Source organism: Bufo bufo, chromosome 9 (assembly GCF_905171765.1).
Source record: "Bufo bufo chromosome 9, aBufBuf1.1, whole genome shotgun sequence".
In the NCBI taxonomy this organism is placed as follows: domain Eukaryota; kingdom Metazoa; phylum Chordata; class Amphibia; order Anura; family Bufonidae; genus Bufo; species Bufo bufo.
Window position 1 is genome coordinate 187,169,655 of NC_053397.1, and position 18,174 is coordinate 187,187,828.

General features: G+C 44.5%; 1 protein-coding gene across 1 annotated transcript in view; it reads left to right on the plus strand.

The window, feature by feature from the left end:
• Positions 1 to 18,174, plus strand: part of CACNA1E (calcium voltage-gated channel subunit alpha1 E) — a 638,268-nt gene that overhangs the window by 202,655 nt on the left and 417,439 nt on the right. The gene's annotated exons all lie outside the window — the stretch shown is intronic.

The window sequence follows — 18,174 nt, forward strand, 5'->3', positions numbered from 1 at the left end:
AGGAAACCTTTCTGTAGAGGTGGGTGCTGCTATTTTGCTGTCATATAATTGGGGTCACAGTTCAGAAGGGGACATAGTGTCAGTTATCCCTGGTAATTATAGATCAGATTCAGAACTGATGAAGCTTTGTGGGATTTCTGTCTATGAGTAGACAATTTACAGAATGTATCATGGAGAGGAAGGGGAGGATTAGACGTCTACAATTATTTAGCTGTCTCTGATAATTAATCTTTTACTTCTGCAATAGAAATCTGCTCAGCACATGGATATTAAATTGTCCAAACAAGAGGTCAAATGAATCCTGTTAACCATGGACAGCTACAGAGGTATCCCCTTTCTTCCCTTTTCTGTATAGGTCTGAAGCTCTTCTTCACAAGCCTTGAGCAATGGTTGACATTTTACGGAGGGCAGTACTAGACTTTGTGTCTCAATGTATTAGAGAGGTGGTGGCTCAATAGTGTCTCCTAGTGACTGCTGCCATTAGAGAGGCTTTACTATTGAGATCATAGACCTTCAGAGGATACATAATTGCCTTATAGATAGTGACAGAAATCCAAGGGTAGATTTTCTTAAAGGCGCCTATGAAATTAAGAAAAGGACTGTGATTCATCCCAGGCAATTGTACTTGGAAAGTAAATTTGAAGATTGTTTTAGAGTTGCTCCAAGGGCTCCGTTAGTAACACCTAATACGTATTCTTATTCTTTATAGCTGGGGTTAGTGGTACTTCTTTGATGTAAACATGTTGGATCCTAACTTTTTCACAATTATAACCTATTGTTTTTTAAAACTACAACAACGAACTTAAATTAACAAAGTCTACTCCATCATTTCCCATGGAAGAAATAGAAAATTAACATTTTGTGTTACTTTTTAAATAGAGAACAATATTTTTTTTTCTATGTAAAACCTACTATGAAATAACTTAAATCTGTCACTAAATTCACTATACAAGCTACATAAACTATTTGTTTAAAACTAGATGTTTTAGACTTGATGAGTGTGGTGTACTTACTTTGAAAATCCATGTCAGAATCGCTGTATAATGTATATCTTTTCTGAAAGTTTCACCACTTGGTATTAAGTGAACATTCAATGAGTCCAGATTCCTTTTGATATCGGTCACGAAAAACATTCACAAAGGAATTTACAGCCCTTCTGACATGGATTTTCAAAGTAAGTGCACCAGCCTCATCCGGTCTAATGCTCGGTTTACATGGCCCAATTGTCAGGCAGATTATCGGGGATAAATGTTCCTACGAATGCTCATTCCCGATAATCTGCCCGTCTAAAGGTGCAGCTGATCACCTAATGAACAGGCAAAATTTTTGTACTTCGGGTGAAGCAGTCATTTGTGCAGGCAAGCTCCTTAGTCAATGTAAACCCAGCTTAAGAAATGCATTTAAGAATGTATGCAGCTTGTATTGATCACATATCGGCTTTAATATTTGGTGATAATCACTGGCATTCAGTAGTGATGAGCGGCAGGGGTCATATTCGAATTCGCGATATTTCGCAAATATTTTGTAGAATATTCGTCGAATATTCGCAAAGTCGAAAATTCGCAATTTTTTTTTTACTCTAAAAATCGGAAAGGTAATGATTGTGTAATATGCGAATTTTCGGAATTCGAATTTTCTGATTCGAATTTTTTATTGAGAATTTTTAAACTTACAACTATTAGACAAAGAAGATTATAGCACTATATTAGCTAAATTGCTCTATATTAGATTTTTTTCGAATATTCTCTATATTGCTATTACTTAGTTTTTTCGAATATTCGTAATATTCTAAAACAAGAATATATAGCAATATAGCGAATATTCAAAAAAACGAATATAGAGCAAAATTCGCAAACACTACTACTCCTAAAGTCAACTATATTGCAGCCTTCTTATTGGCCCACAAGCTAGAAGCAGTGAGGGATCATGTGTACTGATAAAAAAATAATAAAGAAATTCGGAAAAAAAATGAGATTTTTTTTTCGAATATTCGAAATTACTAATATATAACTATATTCGAAATATTCGCGAATTTTCGAAGTACCTATATTCGCGATAAAAATTCGAAATTCGAATATTCGTCATCAACACTAGCATTCAGTACATAGATGAGAGGAGACACAATAGTTACCCCACCAATGTGTTTGTTAACAATGTTCAAAGCTCATCTGGAGAGGAAAGTCCTGAATAAATGGGGATGAGAACAACCAGACCTAGACCCACCCATTCCAAGGACAGTATACCAGCTGCATGATCTGCCTCTATGGTGTGTGTGCCCATGGTGGCATTAGCATGACTTTCTTGACAGTGTCTATATATGTTTTATACTATTTAAACTTTTTCCTCTGATTTGACATGTTACACGTCTGTGTTCACTTTATGTTTGGTGAGCATGTTTGCCATAGGTGATTTGGCCAATGGACACCAAAAGAGTATCCTGTTAGCTTCCACCGAGGTTGTATGCAGCAGTATACCTTTTCATGTATTGTATAGGAGAGCACAGCTATAGCTTTCCTATACAGTGGGCCACTGCAAAAAAGGTAACCTGTGCAGAAAGCATATTCTACTACATTGCGGTCAATGGTCTACGTAGAAAACTGTATGGACTTAAAGTGGCATATGTCAGGAGTACATATGAGGGACCTGGGACCCTTACCTATATCAAGAACAGAGCCCCGAAAGTGGTGGACGGCACATGCGCAGCCATACTCCATCCATTTTCTATGGGGCCGCCAAAAATAGCCGAGCATTGGCTCGGCTATTTCCGTCGGGCCCATAGAAGTGAATGGGAGCGGTGGCTGGTTATGCGCGGTGTGCTCCCATTCACTTCTATGGGGAGAGCGTTTGGTGGTGTTCGGACCAGAATCCTCCAGCCACCACTTTGCGGGCCTCCGTTCCTGATATACCGCATCTATAAGACAATGGGGTCATATCCTAATGATGAGCTGAGACAACCCCTTTAATATCTTTGTGCTTTTTGAGATGCATTTTCTTTTGCTATACACTCAGCAATTTTCCATGTGTAGTCTAAGCTTTTATGTATGGAAAGTGTATTGTCTTATTGATTTCTCACTGTGGTATTCTTGCATTTGCTGTCTGTGTTTTCTTATGGAAAAGCTGCTCAGAGCATTCATATACTGATAAAAGAAGAAATAAAATCCCTATCCAGAGAAGTCTTACACAAACGGTAGGGCGATAACTTATTTTAGTTACGTTGCAGAAGTTGCTGTCTCCCCTTCTGGGACAGATTTACTAATAGGGTTACACTTTACGCTGTCTAAGAATATAAATCGCAGTCTTAATATTGGACAAATTTATTAATCTGGTTTATAGACCTAAAAATCTGGAGGATTGTTAATCCAGCACCAGATTTACACCAGAATTCCATCCATGTGCCAAAATTTTATCCGTGCACTAAAAAAATTGTCTAGTCTAAGTTTACACCGCCTATAAATTGCTGCAGTTTTAATCAAAAAGTGCACCAAGATTTTGGTGCCCGGAGGTGCAATTAGGCCACACCCCCTTACAACAAAACCACACCTCTTTCCTGTAAAGCTGCACCCCTTGTTGATTGAGGAGTAAATTCCATTTAGTGTGTTTAGCAAACACTTAAAGGGCATCTGTCCGCAGTTTTGTACCTATGAAACTGGATGACCTGTCACATGTGCGCTTGGCAGCTCAAGGCATCTGTGTTAGTCCCATGTTCATATGTGTCCGCATTGCTGAAAAAAATGATGTTTTAATGCATGCAAATGAGCCTCTAGGAGCAACGGGGGCGTTACCATTACACCTAGAGGCTCTGCAGTGCACCCTGCACTTTAATTGACAGGGCCAGACAGTGTAAATGTGATCACGCCTGGCCCTGTCAATCAAAAGTGCATAGGGCGCAGCACCTGCAGAGAGAGCAGAGCCTCTTGGTGTAACGGCAATGCCCCCCATTTTGTAAAGGTGCCACCGATCAACCGATAAACAAGCAAAGCCTCATTCACTGTTGATGTGGCACCTGCAATTATAGTTTATGTGCAGCACATCTGCTGCCCAGATAGAATGATTAGGTACTGGGAGTAGCTATCACTTGCCAGCATGCAGAATGGATGACTGCTGCATTTAAAGGCTGTTTTCACCTCTTCTGTAAGCAGTAATGAAGCAGTTACCGGGAATGATCCTTGTGCACTGAAGTGAGATGGCCCAAATTTATTAAAGGGGTTGGTCCATTCTGGACATTGATAACATACCGTTAGTATATGCTATCAATGTCAGATAAGTGCGGGTCCAACTTCTGGGACTCGCTCCTATCTCCAGAACAGGGCCCCCAACGTGAACAGAGAGCACATGGGTGGCCATCCTCCATTGATCGCTATAGCAGTTCCGAAAATAGGCAAGCACTGGCTCAGCTATTTCCGGCAGTTACATAATGATGAATGAATAGGTGGCTATGCATGCACAGAGCCCTCACCATTTACCACAATGGGACTTCCAAAAACAGCCGGGCCTGAACGTTTAGCTGTTTTCGGTACTCCCATAGCGATGAATGGAGAGTCTTGTGGTCTTGTTTGATTGGGGAGTCCCGTTCTGGAGATGAAGAGGGTCCTGAACGTGGGATCCGTACTTCTCTGGCATTGATGGCATATCCTAACGATATGCGATATGCGATATGTCCCAGATGGGTCAGCACCTTTAAGAGGCTTACCTCTTAATAAATTAGTTGCCTCTCTGCACTTCAGTAGCTATAAATTGTAATTCGAGATGAGTGAATCAATCCAATGATGTAGAATTCGATCCGAATTTCAGATAAATTTGATTCGCCGCAAATCCAAATTTCCTTGTGTTTCCTGATAGTGAATCGATTTAACCTGAAATAGTGTAAAAAAATAAAATCATACTTACCTCCTCCATTTGCTTGCGACGGGCCGGGAGCCGCCATCTTGATTGAAGATCTCAGTCAAAATCCTGTGTGTGGTGACGTATGATGTCTCCACGCCGGCCGGCGTGCCAACGTCATCTCGGGCCATGTGAGATTTCGCACATGCAAGATGGCAGCGGCTGGCCCATTACGAGCAAATAGAGGCGGTAAGTATGATTTTGTTTCTTTTTTTTCTGGTAATTTTACACTGTATTATTGCTATCAGATGCCGCGCTAGTGTATGAACGCGGCATCTGAGGGGGTACAATGATTAGGAGCGGCACCATCGCAGCTCCCTGTCTTTGCACCCACTACTTACAAAGAAATGCACTTTGTGACAAAGTTATTCCTCACGAAGCAAATTTTTTTGTAAAATTTGACGAAGCTGCCAAACTGAATGTTCCAAAACTTCGCTCATCTCTAATTATGATACATTTTTAATTACACGCAATTACAAAAGTATTCAGATTTAGATCCTAATTTGAAACCTTTAGGCCTCTTGCACACCAACGTATTTTCTTTCCGTGTCCGGACCGTTTTTGTTTTTGTGGAACCATTCATTTCAATGGGTCCGCAAAAAAACGAAAGGTACTCCGTGTGCATTCTGTTTCCATATTTCCATATATCCGTTCCGCTAAAAGATAGAACTTGTCCTATTATTGTTCGCATAACGGGCAAGGACAGTACTGTTCTATTAGGGGCCAGCTGTTACTTTCCGCAAAATATGGAATGCACACGGACGTCATCCGTATTTTTTGCGGATCCTTTTTATGCGGACCGGAAAATACATACGGTCGTGTGCAAGAGGCCTTAGAATATTTTTGTGGGCAACCACTTTAATATGTATTCATTTGCGACTGTATGTTCAAACCACACTGAGTTACTTGGCATACCAATGAAGTACATTTTACCCATTAGCCTAAACAATATCTGGGTGTATATTATGTTTTTTTCATTACGTATAAATAGCTATATTTTGCACTCACTCCAGGATGGCCGAACTACAGTAACTGACATAGCCCCACCATGTCCCCTGATAAATGACATTAGAGCCTATTCTCTTGACATCTAGTCTCCATGTTTTAATCCCTATTGTCCAGAGTATACACACTCTCCTATATGCTCCACTGTTGTCGTGTATCTCTAAGAACCTGCTGGCTTATAGCAGGTCTGTTCCTACTAACAGGAAGCTAAATGTAATCATCTTATTAGAGGCTGATCACATTAACGTCTTCTTCTCCTGCACAGATCTCTTTCAATGACACAAAAGAGAATTTCACTGTTAAGCCTTGCATAAGATTTTCTGCAAGATAGCAGGACAGTATACAATGCAGGACAGCGTACATCTCCAACAAGAATAGTTTTTCTTCTCCATCTTCTCCATTTATGCAAATAAAAAAAATAATACTTAGCAGCAATCCTTGCCTTGAGTTCTGGGATGCAGGGTTTATCCTTCTTCTTCATCTGCATTTTGATGGCAGTGGCACATATCAATATGCTTGACCAGTCCTTGTTCTGAGTGACAGGAGTGTACAGATGTGGTGGTTCCATTCTGCTGCCTACAAGCTGTATTTAGGCCATGGATATTGATAAATTCAATCAATATATTTTTACCTGCTAGAGCAGGGGTACTCAAGTACTTTTTGTAAAGGTCCACATACCCGAGTCTGCCGTAGGATGAAGGTCTGAGCTGCAAAACAAAAAAATATCTAAGGAGGGACAACACCATTGGTGTGTAGCGCTGCATTATTATTATTTTTTCAATAATCCACAGCCCACCTAATCTCCTTTCAGCCGACCAAACAGTAAGAATGTCCTTTCAGTGCCCACTAACAATAATGATGCCCCTTTAATGCCCCTTAGACAGTATGATATCCCTTTAGTGCTCCACAGAGTGTGATACCCCTAAGTGCACCCTTACAGCAGGGTGATCCCTTGGTGCCCCCGCACATTATGATGCTCCTTAGTGCCCCTGACACATTGCGATGCCTCCTTAGTTCCTCCCCACAGAGTATAAATACCCTAGGTGCCCCTTCATAGTAGTAATGCCCTCTCTTTGCCCCTTTCACAGTAGTAATACCCTATCTGTGCCCCTTCACAGTTGTAATGCACTCTTTGTGCCCCCTTCATAGTAATTATCCCCATTGTGCCTCCTTCACAGTAATAATGTCCCTTAATAGTAGTAATGCCCATTGTGCCCCCTTAATAGTAATAATGCCCATTGTGCCCCTTAATAGTAGTAATGCCCACTGTGCCCCTTCACAGTAATAATGCCCATTGTGCCTCCTTCACAGTAATAATGCCCATTGTGCCCCTTCAAAGTAATAATGCCCTCTGTGCCCCCTCCATAGTAGAAATCCCCATTGTGTCCCCTTAATAGTAGTAATGCCCTCGGTGCTAGTAATGCTCATTGTACCCCCTTCAAAGTAATAATGCCCAGAGTGCCCCCTTAATAGTAGTAATGCCCACTGTGCCCCCTTCACAGTTATAATGCCCATTTTGCCCCTTCACAGTAATAATTCCCTCTGTGCCCCCTCCATAGTAGAAATCCCCAATGTGCCCCCTTAATAGTAGTAATGTTCTGTCCCCACATGAAGGCGAATGAAGGTGTAAATGATAATGACTTTGTGACTGTCCTACCTTCGTATCCAAGCAGTGGAGCAGACCGGACCGGCCGATGCTCAGGTTAGATGGATCCAGACGTAGACATGAGGATGCAATCAAACGTGGGTTTATTTGATCCAGAGCAGTGACATACGGTGATGGAATACAGTAGATGCTGTCATGTGGATGTCTTTTCTGAGGCTAACTGCTGAGGCAACTGCTGAGGCAACTGCTGGTCAAAAACTGATGCCTTCACAAGCCGAGGTGTGTGTCTCCAGTCACAAAGGATGCAGCACTGAAAAAGGCTACAGGAAGTGACCAGGCCCAAGGCTGCTAAAACCACGCCCAGAGAAAACTTTATAGACAACGAACGAAGCGTGCAGCATACAAATTCCGGCCAGCAGATGGCAGCAGAGAACAATAGACTTAAACAACATAGGTAAAACAAGAAATAATACAGTGCAGAAATTCAATATGAAAGGAACAGCACACTCCCCGTCTGAAATTCACTTTGGGGATTTCACTATGACGAATGTCCATAAAATATAAACAACCTGTAAAAGAAAAACATGTTAGAATGCAAACATAGTTTAGTCCTGTTTTCCAACTTGGAATGGAGAAGATCTGCGAAGCTAAATACGGTCCTGTTCACCCAGCAGGGACGTTCTCGATGGGTAATATTAAAATGAGTTCGTTGATTGGTCTTGAGAACGTTTTAAGCTCGCCTTTCCTGAAGATCTTCAACTCCACCTTCCGGACCTTGCCATCCTTGCTAGGGAAAACCTTTGAAATTAGTCCGATAGGCCAGTCAATCCTTTCGGTTTGTTGCTCTTTCATCAATACAAGGTCTCCTTCCTTCAAGTTTGGTTTGTTGTGTTGCCATTTTCTTCTTCCTTGAAGAATACTGAGGTACTCCTTTCGCCACCTGTTCCAGAAGTAATCTGCTAGATATTGTACACGTTTCCAGTGTTTTTGGTAGATGTTAGCATGAGTAAATTCTCCACTAGGTGTTAGCGTACTCTCAGTCTTTTGGGTAAGTAGAATAGCCGGAGTCAGTATGGCAGGTGTTTCAGGATCCATAGACACTGGCACAAGGGGTCTTGAGTTGATAATAGCCGAAACTTCGGCAAGAAGGGTGACTAGAGTCTCATGTGTGAGTCTTGACGAGTTTACATCCATCAGCATAGAATTTAAGATGTTGCGTGAGATGCCGATCATTCTCTCCCAGGAGCCCCCCATGTGGGAACTATGAGGAGGATTGAAAATCCAGGTGCAACCTTTTTCCGCCAACTGATCTTGAATGGACTTGGTGTCGATGTTAAGTTCTCTACAAGCTCCGATGAAGTTGCTTCCCTGGTCAGACCTCAATTGTTTTACTGGTCCTCTGATTGCGAAGAACCGTCTTAAGGCATTGATAAGGCTGGATGTGTCCATAGATTCTATCACCTCTATGTGAACTGCTCGCACGCTCATGCAAGTAAATAGTACAGCCCAACGCTTACTGTTTGCGTGACCGCCGCGAGTCCTGCGTGCGGATACCATCCATGGCCCAAAGACATCTAGGCCAACATAGGTGAAAGGCGGCTCTGTACATAGTCTGTCCGCAGGCAAATCGGCCATTTGTTGGTGTAGTTGTTTTCCTCTTGCTTTACGACAGTGCACACATTCATGCAATACTTGGGCCACGCGTTTTTTCATACCTATAATCCAAAGGCCAGCAGACCGTATTTTGCCCTCAGTAATTTGCCTGCCTTGGTGTTCGGCCCTTTCGTGGTAGTGTCGGATTAGCAAGACGGTGATATGATGTTTGCTGGGAATGATGAGAGGATTTTGTGCTGCAATTCCCAGGTGGGCTTGATTCAAACGACCACCAACTCTTAGCAAGCCAAAACTGTCGATAACTGGATTTAAGTTGGCAAGAGGGCTTTTTAAAGGAATCTGCTGTTTGTTGTACAAGCACTTCCATTCTATGTTGAAATTTTCCTGCTGGACGTGACGTAATATGAGGTACTCACTATGAGAGATGTCCTCAGCAGAGAAGGGTTTATGACAGGCATGCCAACCATGACAATCTTTATCTTGGTGAGTATTATGATAACATCTTGCAATGTGCACTAACCTTGCAATAGTTCTGACGAGTCTCATCCAGCTGGAGAAACGTTCAAAGCGCTGACAACCGAAGCTGGCGGTTTGCTTTGTTCCAGTGACTAATGCACTAACTTCAGCGCGGATTTCTGGATCATTATCCGGATCCTGGATGCTGAAAACTTCCTGTACACATTCGTCCGCCTCTTCAAGCAGAAACTCTGGACCTGTAAGCCAAGTAGAGTTAATAAAGGAACCTATAGACATAGGCCTAGTGGCGTGATCTGCTGGATTAAGTTCGGATGGTACGTAGTGCCATTGTTCAGGTTTGGAGGACCTCCTGATTCTCTCTATGCGGTTACTAACGTACACATAGAATCGCTTGGTCCGATTGTGGATGTAACCTAAAACGACCTTACTGTCGGTGTAATACTGGACTTCAGCTATGTCGACACCCAGTTCTTGTTGTATGAAATCCGCAATCTCAACTGCCAACACAGTCCCACAAAGTTCCAGTCTGGGAATAGTATGATCGGGCTTGGGGGCTAACTTAGCCTTACCAAAGACGAATCCAACGTGATTTTGGTTGTTGGGTTCTGTGACTTTCAGATAGGCCACCGCTGCGATGGCCTCCGTGGAGGCGTCCGAGAACACATGGAGTTCTTTCCTTATGCTAGAGGAAAGTGAAGTTTTAATATAGCATCTCGGGATGTGGATCTCATCCAAGGCACACAAAGATCGCTTCCAGGCTTCCCATTTTTGCTCTTTCTCGGAGGGAAGTGGGGTATCCCAATCCTTGACTGTTTCAGAAAACTGTCTCAGTAGAGATTTACCTTGTATGGTAATGGGCGCTACAAATCCCAGCGGATCGAATAGGCTGTTTACTACTGATAGGACTCCTCGCTTTGTGAATGGCTTGTCTGCACAACTTATCTGAAAACCGAAGGAGTCAGCCGAGAGATCCCATCTGAGGCCCAAGCTCCTCTGCACAGGTGGACTGTCCAGTCCCAAGTTAATGTCCTTGAATCCTGGTGCATGATCGCCTGATTCGAAGGCCCTCATAACGGCCAGGCTGTTTGAAGCAATTTTGTGTAGTCTAAGTTTAGCTTGGTACAACATACTTTGAGTCCTTTTGAGCAGATCGATAGCCGCTTCTTCAGTCGGTAGTGATTTGAGTCCATCGTCTACGTAGAAGTCCTTTTCTACAAAGTCTCTGGCGTCTTTACCGTACTCGGATTCTCCCTCTAATGCAGTTCGCCGAAGGCCGTAAGTTGCCACGGCAGGTGAAGGGCTGTTTCCAAATACGTGTACCCTCATTCGATATTCTGCCATCTCTGCGTTGGTGTCGTTATTCTTGTACCACAGAAACCTGAGGAAATTCCGGTGGTCCTCTCTGACTACGAAACAGTGGAACATCTGTTCAATGTCGGCGGTGATGGCAACGAGCTCTTTTCTGAACCTCATCAGCACTCCAACTAGGTTATTCGTCAGATTAGGACCTGTGAGGAGGACATCATTAAGAGATACACCTTGATGTTTGGCACTTGAGTCGAAAACAACCCTAATTTGATTAGGTTTCCGTGGGTGATACACTCCAAATGAAGGCAAGTACCAGCACTCGTCATTCTTCCCTAAGGATGGAGCTAGTTCTGCATGGTTGTTGCGGAATATTTTGTCGATAAAGGCAACGATGTGTTCTCTCATCTCAGGCTTACTGTTCATGGTACGCTGAAGAGAGTTAAATCTAGACAGAGCTTGTTCCCTATTGTTCGGGAGTCTCACCCTGGCAGCTCGGAAGGGTAGTGGAGAAACCCAGTGATTGGTTTCGTCTTTAAGGAACTCATTGTCCATTATCTTGATAAATTCTCTGTCCTCTACTGACAAAGCTACTTTATCATCGTCCTTGCTTGTGTGAAAGACTAATCTTCCCAAGTTGTCAGCAAAGGGCGGAATGTCGTCAGGTGGTTGTATGAGGTCTGGAGGCTTCTCTTTCACCTCATAGTGATGAGGGCAAGGCTTAATGCAAGTTGTGCGTCCATCTCCACGCACGTACGTTTTGAATGAGCGGATTTTTGGTTGATCCAAGCATACATTTCCTATGACTACCCATCCCAAGTCCAGTCTCTGGGCGTATGGTGCATAGTCGGGACCATTACACTGTTGACGCACCTTGTGTACCCTTAGATTGTCTCTGCCAAGCAGGAGTAGAATCTCGGCGTTGTTGTCCATAGGTGGGATAACGTTGGCTAGGTGCCTTAGGTGTGGATGGTGAAATGCAGCTTCCGGGGTAGGAATTTCATCCCTATGGTTGGGTATTTGATCGCATTCGATCAGCGTCGGTAGAGGTATTTCTGTATTTCCACTGACGGAACAAGAGATGAATCCTTGTGCCCTCCTGCCGCTAGTCTCTATGCGACCCGAGCAGGTGTTTAAGATGTAGGGTTCTGACGGTCCCTTTATTCCAAAGGCTTCAAAGAATTTAGGTCCTGCTAGGGAGCGGTTGCTTTGGTCGTCAATGATGGCATACATTTTTACTGCCTTTTCTGGTAGCCCCTCCGGGTAGACCTTGATTAGGCATATGCGGGCACAACATTTCTCACTCTGGCCCTCCCCACATACGTCCAAGCATGAGCAGGAAACAGCAGTGGCTGTGTTAGCGTGGTTCTGGGGCTCCCCGCCATGACTTGGAGCAGGACTGGTGGTGACGGCAGCAGGTGAATCCCTTGTGAGTGGAGTTGGGTGCATAGCTGAGGCATGTCTATCACTATGACACTCCTCACACTTGATAATGGATTTGCAGTCCTTAGCCATGTGCTCCAATGAAGCGCAGCACTTGAAACATACCCCAAGCTCGGTCAGGACTTTCCTGCGCTCCTGCATTGTTTTGGATCTAAATCCTCTGCATTTGTTCAGTGAGTGTGGTTTTTTATGAATGGGACATTCACGATTGAAGGCCTTGTCTCCTGATGAGGTAGTGTACTGTCTACCAGTGGGTACTGCGGATGATGGTAGGTTAGTCTTTCTAACATTCACGCTGCTCTTAAAGTCTCTGTGTTTATGTACAATACTTTCATACCTTGATGATGGTGTCACTGAGGCTGTAGTATTGAACTCCAGGAAGTCGAGGCTGGGGTCATTCCTCATCTGGGACTGTTCATCGATGAATCTACAGAAATGAATAAATGGGGGAAAGGTGACGTCATGCACTCTTTTGTACCTTGAGACTGATGCCGCCCACTTCTCTTGCAGGCTGTATGGTAGCTTCACGACAATTGGGTTCACCCCATGGGCTGTATCCAGGTAGCACAGCCCGGACAGACGGGGGTCTCTTTTGGCAAGCTCCAGTTCCATGAGCAAATCACTTAAATCCTGAAGCTTATGGACATCCTTGAGACTGATCTTGGGGACGTTCTGCAGTCTCCTGAATAGTGCCTTCTCTATTGCTTCTGCACTGCCAAAGGTGCGTTCGAGTCTCTGCCAGGCTGCAGCGAGACCTGCTTCTGCTTGTCCCACATAGACAGTTCTAAGGCTCTTGATGCGATTTGTGGAGCCTGGGCCCAGCCATTTGATCAAGAGGTCGAGCTCCTGCTCTGCGGTTAGGTTGATGTTGGCGATGGCGGCTTTGAAGGTTGCCTTCCAGGCTCTGTAGCTCTCCGCACGGTCATCAAATTTTGAGAGACTGGTGTTAATTAGCTCTCTGCTCACCATAAACCTGGCAAACTCAGACATATCTGATTTCTCACTGCTTGTTGACATGACAACTTGTGATGCCCCTGGGGCGTATAGGCTGCGTGTCGTGAAAGGGTGAGATGCTTCCGGGTAGAATGATGTTGCTGCAGGGTTGAGCTGTGGTCTAGCCTCTGTAGATTCTGATGACTGCTGCTTGAGCTGTGGAGGTAGGCCAGGAAACACCTGGTAGCCATCTTGCTGTAATAACTGCCCTTGAGAGGGCGCATCTGGGCGACTGTTATTGGATTGCTCGGGTGCTGTGGGTATCGCTGCCACTGCAGGTAGAGCCGACTTGGAGGTTTCAGTGTTGTTGGCTTGGACAGTACTGCACACTGGGGGTGGTGCAGATAACTGTTTCAGTACGTAGTCGCTGGTGCGATCAACTGGATCGTCTATCTCCTCTGGTGGTAAGCAGACTGAATCAAGGCCTTGGCTCAATGCTTGCTCAAGTAGTCTTACTTTTGCTAATGCAATTTCCTCTTCCCTCTCTGATTGAAGGATCTTTATTCGAGCCTCTGCTTCTGCCCTCTTGGCTTCTGCCTCCGCTTCAGCCCTCTTGGCTTCCGCTTCTGCCCTCTTGGCCGCCGTCTGTGCTTCTGCCCTCGCAAGGACTTCTTTTTCGGTGAAGGAACGCCTCACTTTGGATTGCTCTGCATTTATGCGGGCCTCTAGTAATCTGTCGCTCAGGGCGGAGCTTCTAGAGCATGATGATCTGTAGGACCGTGAGGAATGTTTGGATGAATGCGATCTGTGTGATCTAGTTTCTTGCAAATGAGAGATGCGGAGTTCCACTTTATCTTTAGCATCCAGCACCATGGCGTCTCTTTGTCTGTCTATTGATTCTGCCTTGCACAATTCTGACGGGGCTTCTTCAATATTAGAGTCTTTTAGAAAGGTTATATACCTTGTGGACAGTCTCTTGTATCTTTCATGGGCTGCGTTCAGCCGCCCGACGGCAACTTGTAAGCTGGTGGCATCGCCTGAGGAGGACTTAAGTCCTGATATGAGGGAGGAAACTCGTTCCCATAGCTCTTCCAGGTTGTCACATAGCTCATCTTTCCTGGTGTGATAATTTTCCGTGATCTTTATAGTTGGTTTGAGAGAGCGCCTTGGTCGCGTGACTTGGTCTGCTGGAAGTGTGGGTTCTACCTCCAGCTCTTCATAATGATCAGTATCAGGTTGCATTTGCTTTGTTTCATCACTGGGGAACTGTACAAGGTCCTTTTCGGACATTTTGATTTAAGGTGCGCTGTCTCTTTAAGAAAATGAACTTTTGAATTGGGGGCTGAAAATTGCAGTGCGGCTCAGATGAGGCACCCCGATGAGTTTCCCAAAGTGTTTTAAGTGAATAGCGGGGTTTTGGTTTGAGGGAGGCCCCGCGTGTGTGAACAGTCCTTATATCATGCGAGCAAGGGTTAATATAGGATGTAGAAAGTGGCTTGGCGAGTAGTGGAGGACTACCAGGCGAGAGTATATCTACTGCGGACACGCCGTGCTTCCCCTTGGGCTTATGGGACGAGCACTGTTGCTGGGCAGATTTGCTGGGAGTGGGCCTGTTGCAGGGGAGGTTCCTGAGTGTGGCACTGGGCTCTGAGGGAACCTGCAGCCGGGCATTGGACATTCAGACGGGTATTGACTGGGGTACAAGGCTTTAAGGCAGTTTTTGACTGTTCTGTCCCCACATGAAGGCGAATGAAGGTGTAAATGATAATGACTTTGTGACTGTCCTACCTTCGTATCCAAGCAGTGGAGCAGACCGGACCGGCCGATGCTCAGGTTAGATGGATCCAGACGTAGACATGAGGATGCAATCAAACGTGGGTTTATTTGATCCAGAGCAGTGACATACGGTGATGGAATACAGTAGATGCTGTCATGTGGATGTCTTTTCTGAGGCTAACTGCTGAGGCAACTGCTGAGGCAACTGCTGGTCAAAAACTGATGCCTTCACAAGCCGAGGTGTGTGTCTCCAGTCACAAAGGATGCAGCACTGAAAAAGGCTACAGGAAGTGACCAGGCCCAAGGCTGCTAAAACCACGCCCAGAGAAAACTTTATAGACAACGAACGAAGCGTGCAGCATACAAATTCCGGCCAGCAGATGGCAGCAGAGAACAATAGACTTAAACAACATAGGTAAAACAAGAAATAATACAGTGCAGAAATTCAATATGAAAGGAACAGCACAAGTAATACCCTCTGTACTAGTAATGCCCATTGTGCCCCTTCACAGTAATAATGCCCTCTGTGCCCCCTTCATAGTAGTAATGCCCTCTGTGCACTGTGCCCGTTCAATAGTAGAAATGCCCATTGTGGCCCCTTCACATTAGCAATGCCCATTGTGCCCCCTCCAGAGTAGAAATGCCCATTGTGCCCCCTCCAGAGTAGAAATGCCCATTGTGCCCCCTCCAGAGTAGAAATGCCCATTATGCCTTCTTTACATTAGCAATGCTAATTGTGCCCCCTCCAGAGTAGAAATGCCCATTTTTCCCTCTCTGTGTTAAAAAGAAAAACAAAAAAAACACAGTACCTATTCACCTTGTCCTGTTCCTGAAGCTCACAGTCCTCTCTCCCCTGCAGACACAGATCACTCTGAAGCATTGTGTGGGTGGAGCTTATGCAGATTCCCAGACTGCAGGCTTTGCCCACACAAGCAGGCCGCGCGATCTGTGCCTGCAGGCTGAATGGGGGAGCAGGAAGAAGTCTTTCTGTTTCACCATTCACAGCACCGCCGGCCTGAAGGAGGGGAGGAGCACGGGGAGAAGAGCGGTGAGTGACAGGACCGCAACTCCCTGCGCTCCAGCAATGAGCGCTTCCATCTGTATTGATGGAAGTGCTCATTGCTTCTGGACTGTGGCACCCCCTGAGAGCTGGCACCCGGGTGCATGCAGGGGTCCGGACAGCTGGTAACCACGGTCCAGATTCGGACCCCAGTCCGCCAGTTGAGTACCTCTGTGCTAGAGCATAGGTATGATAGTAAAATGTTAACATCGTTTGTAAGGCCATAAAAACACATACATCTATCAAGTGCAGACTATTATCCTGCAAAGTTGACCCAGAGCAAGGCAACAACTTCATAAGGTACAAGCATTTTGGATGGATGGATAGATAGATTTCATTGCTACATGCATGGATGGATAGTAGATAGATAGATACCGGGTAAGTAATGGATGAATAGAAAGAAAGAAGTAAAAAATAGGTAAAGAGACAGATAAAAGACAGATGCCTGGATGGATAGATAGATAGATACACACGAAATGAACTCCACGGTACCTCCAAAAATAAGCGTGTGTTTATTCACCAAATGACAGCGACGTTTCGGTACACTCAATGGAACCTTTCTCAAGCAGTGACAACCTTGAGAAAGGTTCCATTGAGTGGACCAAAACGTCGCTGTCATTTGGTGAATAAACGCAAGCTTATTTTTGGAGGTGCCGTGGAGTTTATTTCGTGTATATTGTTTGGTTGGTGGATCACCTCTACAGCCGCTGGCACTCCGTTTTACTCATCTACTGCTGTGCTGCCCGTCATTTTTCATTTTGCTGTTTATTAGATAGATTAGATAGATAGATAGATAGATAGATAGATAGTCAATCATTGGCTGGAGCAGTGCATATGATCATGCCCATAGCCAGCCAAATAACAGTGTCAGGACTGAAAGATGAACAGAGCAAAGACAGCACAGCGATCCGGATCATAGTGGAGCAGGTAAGTATGAATTTTCTCCTTCAACGTGTAACTGGCATAGCATTTCTTTAATGTGTAGAGACAATGAGTGTAATATTTTTTGTAATACACTTTGTTAGGGAAATATATTAATTTGAGCATTGCTAAGTGGAATCTGTCTTCAGTATGTGACTGAATGCTAAAGATGCTAAATAACTGTTTGATGCAGAGGCTTCTCAACCTGCCTCTGCTCTCTCTTCCTCAACCTCTATCATCTTCCCCCAGCACTGCTTCCCAAATCATGTAACAGAACTTACTAAAAATGATGTGCAGTGTTTTCTTGCAGCCAGTTTATGCGCTACCGCCGCCGATCTCTAGCAGCAGCAATCCACTCTAACTTTCCAGCGCATTTCATTTTGCAGTCCCACTCCTGTCTGTATCTTCCCAGAGACACGCTGGGAAGGTAAAGTGAAGCGTTGCTGCCAGTGATCAGTGCTGGCAGCAGATAAAATGCAGAGAAGTATTTTACCTCATTTTTAGTAAGCTCTATTACACATTTTGTGAGTTATAACTGGAGTATGGTGGGCAGGGACAGGGAGACCAGAGACAAGCTGAGAAGGCCTCTGCATCATACAATTATTTAGCGTCTTCAATAGACCGTATTTTCCTTAGCAACTCTCAGTTACAGCATTGCTAAGAGAGACTTTACATACATTTTGTAATTAATATTTCTCCAATAAAATGTATTATAAAAGCACTTACACTCACTGTCTACATATAAAAATAAAAAAAAATGACAATTACATTTTAAAGAAGGCATTCCCATCTCAGAGAATGATGGCATATTGCTAGGAAATGCCATCAGTGTCAGACAGGTGCAGGTCCCAGCTCTGGTAAACACTCCTATCTGCAGAACGGGCACCCAAAGTGAAGGGAGAGAACTGACGTTAAAATTGAGAGATTAGCCAACATATCCTACTATGAAGGACATGTCTGAGCCTGAGCACCGCTCCAAGATTTCTCAAGTAGCTCGGGTCCTAGCACTCACCTACCTGTGAAGTATGGGCAATACCAGGAGCCAGTGGACGAATTACAGAAGCGTAAGGTCCGACTCACAGACAACTCACCAGTTACCTCCAGCATGTAGCCATGATAACAATGGGAGGAAACGCATGTGGAAATCCCAAAG